This window comes from Limulus polyphemus, unplaced genomic scaffold (assembly GCF_000517525.1).
Source record: "Limulus polyphemus unplaced genomic scaffold, Limulus_polyphemus-2.1.2 Scaffold1889, whole genome shotgun sequence".
Taxonomy (NCBI): Eukaryota; Metazoa; Arthropoda; class Merostomata; order Xiphosura; family Limulidae; genus Limulus; species Limulus polyphemus.
The window spans coordinates 212,496-221,139 of NW_013667499.1; the positions used below are offsets into that span (position 1 = coordinate 212,496).

Genomic DNA, 8,644 nt, shown 5'->3' on the forward strand with positions numbered 1-8,644 from the left:
TTGGGAAACGATTTGGTTGGGGGAAAAGTTGTTGCTGAACCCAAAATGGTTAGTGAGCTAGTCACTCTTTCATCTAAGGATGATGCTGTCGTTGATGAGAATCCCGATGTGTTTCTCTAGTGTGCTGTGACTCGAGTTAGGAAATTAAGCCAAAAACAAATGATATACATAGATTCAGAGGACGATATTGTAAATTTGTCTCAGGCATTATTTGGATCTGATGGGTATCTTGTCGATGATTGTCCTACTGACCATACTTCGATGAGTGACAATTATGAACGTGAGGGATTTGCTTCACTTGGTGAAGTTCCAATTACTAAAATAAACTGATCACCGACCAAAAAAAAAGAATCTGCATATATATTCACTATTTAAATATTCACTCCCAAAAGATGAACTGGAGAAAGTTCCAAATGGTTATTGTTTAAAAATGGTGTGTTTATGAGGAAATGGAGACCACCAGATGTGTCAGCTTCAAAAGACTGGGCTATAGTTTACCAAATCGTTGTTCCCAAAGCATATCGTTCTGAAATATTGAAAGTTGCCCATGAACTCCCAATAAGAGGTCATTTAGGTGTCAACAAAATGTGTGACAAAATTATGAATTTGGCTAAAAAGGGCAAGACGTTTCATAACTGTCAGATGGTCGGAAAACCTAATCAGAAAATTCCTGTTGCTCCTTTGCAACCTATACCAGCTTTTAAAAAACCCATTAGTCTTGTGATTGTGGATTGGTTTGAGCCTTTGCCAAAAACTCGATCAGGGAATCAATATTTATTGACTATCAATTGCGCATCCACTCGATTCCCCGAGGCTATCCCTTTGAGAAACATTTCAGCTCAAAACATTTCTAAGGCTTTGATCAATTTCTTTATTTTTGTCGGCTTGTCCAAATAAATTCAGTCTGATCAAGCATAAAAAAATGTCGGAAATGTTTCAACAAGTTGTTTATCAGCTTGATGCTAAACAGATCAAATCTAGTGCATATCATCCAGATACGCAAGGTGCTCTTGAGAGATTCTATTCTACCTTGAAAAATATCATGCATTACGAGAAGGATTGGGGTGAAGGAGTTAATCTATTATTATTTGTTGTTCGTTCGTCAGTTCAGGAGCCATTAGGGTTTAGCCCATTTGAGTTGGTGTTTGTCCATTCAGTGGGTGGTCCTTTGAAGTTGCTGAAGGAACAATGGTTGGAAGACGACCCAAAAATATTCATTTATTGGATTACGTTTCCAAGTTTCGGTCCAGAGTCTTACTCTTTACTCGCTTGTGAATTGGCTCAGGAAAATTTGAAGTCATCCCAAGCTAAAATGAAAAATGTTTTTGATCGCAAGGCTGAAGAGCGTAAGTTATGTCCTGGTTACATGGTTTTAGTACTGTTACCCACTATGGGACATCCACTCAAAGCTATGTATCATGGTCCCTATGAGGTTGTTCCGAAAGTTAATGATATAGACTATGTTGTAAAAACACCTGATCGTCAACAGGCTACCCAGCTGTTTCATGTCAATATGTTGCAGCCCTATCACATCCCAGATTCATCCAGAAATATTTTCACCATTTAGTGTTCTTCTGATACTGATGACAGTTGCTTTGAAAGTTTGAAAATATCGGAAATTCGCAATTTTTTAGCGAATCAATAATCAATGTCTCAAGAATCTGTCAGATGTTGGAATTTATGTTGATGATAATGTGATTTTCAGTAACACTGGGGAGAACATTTATGTGTATTGCGTGATGTTTTTGAGAGGCTCAAGAAAGCCAATCTCACTGTAAATGTGGCAAAAAGTGACTTTTGTAAAGCCAAAGTTGTCTACTTCGGTCATATAGTAGTCCATGGCCAAGTTTCTCCAATTCAAGCCAAAGTTGATTGTATTGTGAATTATCCAACTACTACCGACAAAAAAGTTTGCTGAGATTTTTGGGAATGGCTGGTTATGACAGGAAGTTTTGTAAAAAATTTCTAACATCACTGTACCATTAACAAACCTTTTGAAGAAAAATCTAAAGTTCAAATGTTCTGAGACATGTCAATCTGGTTTTGAAAAGGTCAAATCTATATTGCTCACCTGACTTTGATAAGCCTTTCGCATTAGCTGTTGATGCCAGCGATTGTGGTACTGGTTCTATTCAATTACAATCAGATGATAAAGGTATTGAACACCCTATCTGCTATTTTTATAAAAAGTTTAATTGTCACCAAAAAAATTATTCTACTGTAGAAAAAGAAACATTGACTTTAGTGTTAGCTTTAGATCATTTCAATGTGTATGTATTTACATCTATTGTCATTTACACCGATCATAACCCGTTGACATTTTTAAATGGAATGAGGGGAAAAACAGAAGACTGTTAAACTGGAGTTTATCATTCCAATTGTATGATTTGAAGATAATCCATGACAAAGGCGGTGAAAACATTTGTGCTGATGGCCATTCACGTGCTATGTAATTTTATGATCATAAGATTATTTGTATTGATTGTGTTATATACTGTCATGGTTATTGAAATTGTATAATTCTTTGATAATGTATTATATTTAATGTATTGTTGTCCATGTATATAATATCTTAGTTAAAAATTGTCTAATGTCAATTTTTAATTCTCTAAGGAGAGACGTATGACGGATTTACTAACATAGGTTTATTTTAATATCGATGTTTGTTTAAGTTAAATTTATATCTAGAAATGCACATAACTTATACTGATAAATCTTTATTCCGAAATGTACATAACTTATACTGTTAAATCTTTATTCCGAAATGTACATAACTTATACTGTTAAATCTTTATTCCGAAATGTACATAACTTATACTGTTAAATGTGTATTGCGAAACTCCCGCCTATTCTCTAAAGTTGTAGAAGATTATCGAGTGTAAGAATCAGCAATATAAACACCGGTATGTAAACATCGGTTTAGCGTTTATATTGTTCCATAAGCTAAGGTTTCGAGAAACTCTCGTCACGTTTGTAAATATAATCAACTCGACGCGCCAAAAGACAGTATATATATATATATATATATATTGGTTTGCTATAAACCTCGGAAGCTATAACTGTGGTTGTTATAACGCTTATTAATCGGTAACTTCACATAGTTGACCAGGAACGTTTATAGAATTCGAATATTACAAGCCATTTAACTTCAGCAGACATTAATAGTTTTACGAAAACATTATATAACTTCATCAGTGGACAACTGGGCGTGTGCGGCCGGCAAAGAACGAATAACAGAGCTAGCTAGCTACCAGTTAAGTGAACTGTATCTACATCAACTCAAAATTAATTTTTTCATCGTGAGCCCTCGATAAGATTTCAATTTCCAGACCAGATAGAGGAATAAATATTGTTTGTAAGTTTGTAAAACTTTTGTACATAGATCATTATTTGTATTAACTGTTATTGTAAATTGTGTTATTGTTTGTATATTGAAATATATTTGTATTTAAAAAATCTCTGTTTATCAATTTTGTCGGTAATTATCATAAATTGCATACATATCGACATTTATCTAATTTATAAATCTAAATTATCATTAAACTCAGTTTCAGGCTATTCCAAATTATAATACATTACGTAATAAATTGAGACTTTTCCTGAATAAATTATAATACTAACATAATAAATTGGGGGCCAGTCCGGGATAAATTATAATGTATAACATTGTGCACTTTTTAAACTTTAGGATCCTAATCTTCTCTTTAAGTGGCCATTTGTCAGATACTCGTTGAATAAAAACTTAGACTTCAATATTGCCTTTATAGCAATAGCTAGTTAGAAAAGACTGTGGAAGTTGTTTATGGTATCAGTGCTTTGTGGGTGCGAGATTACCCGAACTATTGCTGTAGGTGTGTGTAAAATTATTAGGTTACATTTTGTTACCACAGTCACATTATTTGCTTATTGTAGAATTTATTTTAAATGTTTTTCTTTTTTAATTTGACTCTCTGCAAAGCTTGTAAATCGTGATCATTAAAGGACACTTTCTAAGACTATAGGGCAGGAGTATAGTAAGGATTAGGCGAGGGGAGAACTGGTTCTGTATTCTCTATTCATCATTGGGCCTAATGTGTTTATAGATAGTCAGTGGAAACTTCTGCTGTCATTTAGATATTGTGGTGCTCATGATTAAGGGATTGCAAGGGAGGAGTTGAGCCATACATTCAGTTGTTTCAAGCAAATTGTTGTTTGCAGTATACGTACTCAAGAACAGGTGATGCAACATCTGATGCTGGGTCTAGATGGTCTTGCACTCTTCATCCCCAAAGAACTTGGAAGGAGCAATTTAATGTGGAGAATTAAGTGTCCAAAGGTTTGAGTTCATAGCTTGAAGACAAGGACCCATAAAAGATTAGTTGTTAATAGTTAGAACTGGAGATATTTGCATGGAATAACATTCCCAAGTATAATTACTTATGTCTCCTAGTAATTGTGATGAAATAGCTACCAGTAAGATTATTGAAATCATGAGGCACCACATGAATCTCAAGGACACCTCATCTGAGTCAGTGTCTGTAGAGACGTGTTTCAAAGTGGTCACATCAAATCATATACACGAACAGAGGAAGGAGTCAACAGCAGTATCAACAGCATATGTGAAGTTTGCTTTGAAATAACATCAAATGTCTACGATGACTCTAAAAGCTGAATTGAAATGTCACCCATAAGCTCTACTGCATTAAATTCCACAAGGTGATATAGTGCAGCTGACATTGTTCTAGATAAGACAACAGGACTTCCAAAGCCCGGTGTTTGGCCAGTACCACAGTAGATACAAAAGTTTTCATGTGATATTACAACAACTGCTCCATGTAATATGAATAATAAGATCCATAGTTAGATCTGTTTGCTATCTCAGGCAGGTGCAGTGATCAATTTGTATCCAATGTCTTCACAGTTGGTTTGGAGAACCAGGGACCTTGTATCACATGCTATGAGCTGATAACCACACAAAGATGTAATGATGGATTTGTAATGGATACTGGGGCTGCCCTGACATTATTTGAACTTGCCATGTATAATAAACACGAGTGAGGTTACTAGTTTAACCAGTCAGCACACTTTGCTGTCGGAAATAGAGACAATTATATATGATCAGGAAGGCATATATCCAGCTTTGTCTTGATCATATCACTTACCGAACAAATAAAGTTATCGCTAATATTTCTTCAGGTATTGGTATCATAGGTTTGTTTGTTAGTTTTTTGAATTTCGCGCAAAGCTACACGAGGGCTATCTGCGCTAGCCGTCACTAATTTAGCAGTGTAAGACTAGAGAGAAGGCAGCTAGTCATCACCACCCACCACCAACTCTTGGGCTACTCTTTTACCAACGAATAGTGGGATTGTCCGTCACATTATAACGCCCCCACGGCTGAAAGGGCGAGCATGTTTGGTGGGACGGGGATTCGAACCCGCGACCCTCAGATTGCGAGTCGAGCGCCCTAACCACCTGGCCATGCCTGGCCTAGGCATCATAGAAATAGACCTATTGCATAATTGTCGATCTTATTTGCCTATGTAGCAATTAGACTGCAGTTTTGTGGGGAAAACACCCAATTCAATCCAGAGAGAGCTTGAGAAGAGTGGACTGTGTATGTGCATGTAGAGAAGGAAGTAATAAAGCAGTGAGTGTGCAAGTGGTGTGCCACAGATGAAACATAATGTATTGTCATTGTGTATAGTGACTTATAACAAATTCAAAACATTCACTGCACTTGCTTTTAAAGTGCTGGGGCTTTATTAAGGCTAGTGTGAAACAACAAATATTAAATATTTGTCTATTTAGTTTCCAGATAGAATGATCATAACCACAGTAATGGAAGCAACAATAAATCAAACGAGCTGAGTAACTAAAGTTACAGATAATACATAACATTCAAGAATGAAAGTGCCTCTTCCCAAACTTCTTGATAATTTTGCTAACAACATAAACTCAACACATATGCATAAACTGAGTGAATTGCTCAGTAAGTTTGTGCTGTGTTAGTGGGACCAGATAGTAGACTGAGTCTGCACAATTACGTGTCATTGCATAGATATTAATGACGTATCTCTGATAATACAACCATTTTGCCGGCTATCTGACATCAAGAAACTTTTAACCCTATATAGACTGGTAAACATCCTTTAGATGTCAAGTGCACATCTGCAGATCAAATTTCAAACTTTAATTACAAATGATAGTTCTAACTCTATTTCAACAATGTTTTATTAACATATATTTTGGAATTAATTTTTTGTTATTTTTTACTGAGTGTCTCGCTTGCTATCCTGTTCCAAGTATTTTATGACCTCCAGCATAGGATTTGAACAACTACTGGTGAAGTTTAGTTTTAAAATTAGCTACAGCCAAAGTGTAAATGTCAATGGATATCTCAGCTTATCACCTATGTACGTCCTTGTAGAGAGATTAAAGTTGTTTGAGATGTAATTTATGGTTTTATGGGAATTGGTAAGACCTAGCTCCTGCAAAGAAAAACAACAGAATATAGTTGGATGTTTAGAAGTCTTAGAACAAAACATAGTCTCGGAAATGTATTATAGTTTTTATTGACATTCTTTTTTGTTCCTGAAAGTGGCATTGTGTTAAAATTTATCTCTTAAAAAGCTACAGAAATTTACTGGTATGATAAGACATTGGATAAACCTAATAAGACTTAGAATGTGTTGTTAAGTTTATCATATTTAAATATTGTACATAAATCAAATAACGTGTAAGAAAGTATATCTCTTAAATATAATTTGATTTCGACCAAGGAATTATATGTGTATAAATATATTGTTGCTTACACTATAGGACATCTAACGGCTACGTCTGAAGTTATTTTGTGTTATTTTTGAGTTTATTAAAAATATTTTCAACAAGCAAGAAAAAAAGATCAAGAACACAGTAAAAGCTATTCCATTTTTTATTTTGTTCTCCTAAATTCTCCGATATGAATGCATAATTATAGTCTGAATGTGATAAACAATGTATCTTCTTTAGAAAGTACTCCAAGTAATGTTGAAAATTTAGAAAAATTAATATTCCTTACCTTGCACTATCAGTCTGTTGAAAATACAATCCAAGTGTAACTTTAATATCACTGGTAAGTTACAGAAGGTTTAGTGCGTTAATTTAAAAGGACTTTGGAGCCTCATTATCTCGTTACAGTTTATATCTCCACATCCAGTCATGCTTTATCCATTGACCGTGCATCTTGAAAATAGCCCTGCAGTGTAGTTTCGGTTTTAAGACAGTTCTGTATAAAGCACACTCCTCCTCCCCACGGTTTTCCATAATTTATCTAATGTGGGAGAACGACGATTTATCAGCCTGGTTCAGTAGTCCAATCGAATCTAAATCCATAGACAGTGCGTCCGGCGACTTGGCCAGGATGTTTGTATGAATAGCATGAATACCCACTCCATTCTCCATCTGCTTAACGAATGTGACATTTAAACAAATATGTCGTGAAACAACTCGTGTACACGTGACTTGTGTTGGTTTTCTGGACGGAGACCTTTCTTCATTATGTTGCATACTTTTCCTTGAGACAGTAAATCGTTTTTGTTTTTTTTTCACTGATTTTTTCGTGGATTCTCATCTATTTTAAGGCGCCGCGCTTTGCTTACCATAGCTGGGGTACATATTGTTGCAAGTTTCTTTCTGGATGGTGCTGGCGCCCCAACTTTATCCATATTCTTTTGTCTTCAAATATCATTATATACAAGGGATATTCTCGTCCTGAAAATTAAAATCCCCAATAAGAATACATCGTTATGATTTGAATGTATGAATATTTTGCGTCGGACAGAGCCGTTTAATATTTTTTCGGAAAGCGATCAATTTTTTGGTGGCGTCACACAACCTATGCACCGCAAAACAATGCCAAAATGTATTTTTGATACATTCTGTTCGAAAGCGACTTTACATCAGATGTTGTCATGTGACTTGCTGATTTCTTTTCCAAAATCGTTTTAATATTAGAGAACCAACCCTTTTGTACTTAGAACCATATATGTCATGTTGTGTGTGTTTATCTATTGTTATTACCATTTTTTGCTATCTTACATACCTAAAACAAAAGAATTTCATTCAATATATGATTACAGGAAGACATTATAAACTGTTCAAGTATAAGTTAAAGCCCAACTGTAATTAAAACATTTATAATAAAGAAATGAACAAAACCATACACACTGAAATTCTTTTGAGTAAAGAGGTATGTGTAAATAAAACTGACATATAAAGTGCATTATCAGTTAACATTTTTAGCATAACGCCCCTATCATCATTTCGGTTTCTGTGACGTTAATATAATCTAGTGATGATGAATCATCTCGATATCAATAAATTAAGTACGTCAATGCATTCATTAAGCAAACGCATGATGTGTAAATAAACAAACTCAATATATTTGTTTTTGGAACAACTGGCTTGGTAAAAGATCATTATAACATAAAAAAAACTTTCGGCTTATGATGATCATTTTAATATCAATTACCGCGATTGGCAAGATATTTTGCTAACCCCATTTTGGACGAGATCTTTTGATAATGATAGATCATTAGAAAGCACAATAAAAGTGTCACAACCGAGTACCTTTTTACTCTATATAACCCTTTCGATACGGGTCACAGATGAACGACAATGTCAT

At 34.8% G+C, this 8,644-nt stretch overlaps 1 long non-coding RNA gene across 1 annotated transcript in view; it reads right to left on the reverse strand.

Moving 5' to 3' along the window:
• Positions 1 to 1,954: 1,954 nt before the first annotated feature.
• LOC111087218 overlaps positions 1,955 to 8,644 on the reverse strand; it is a 19,644-nt gene continuing 12,954 nt past the window's right edge. The window contains exon 3 of the long non-coding RNA XR_002611937.1: positions 1,955 to 1,965. This is a non-coding gene — a long non-coding RNA (uncharacterized LOC111087218). The remainder of the gene's footprint in view (positions 1,966 to 8,644) is intronic.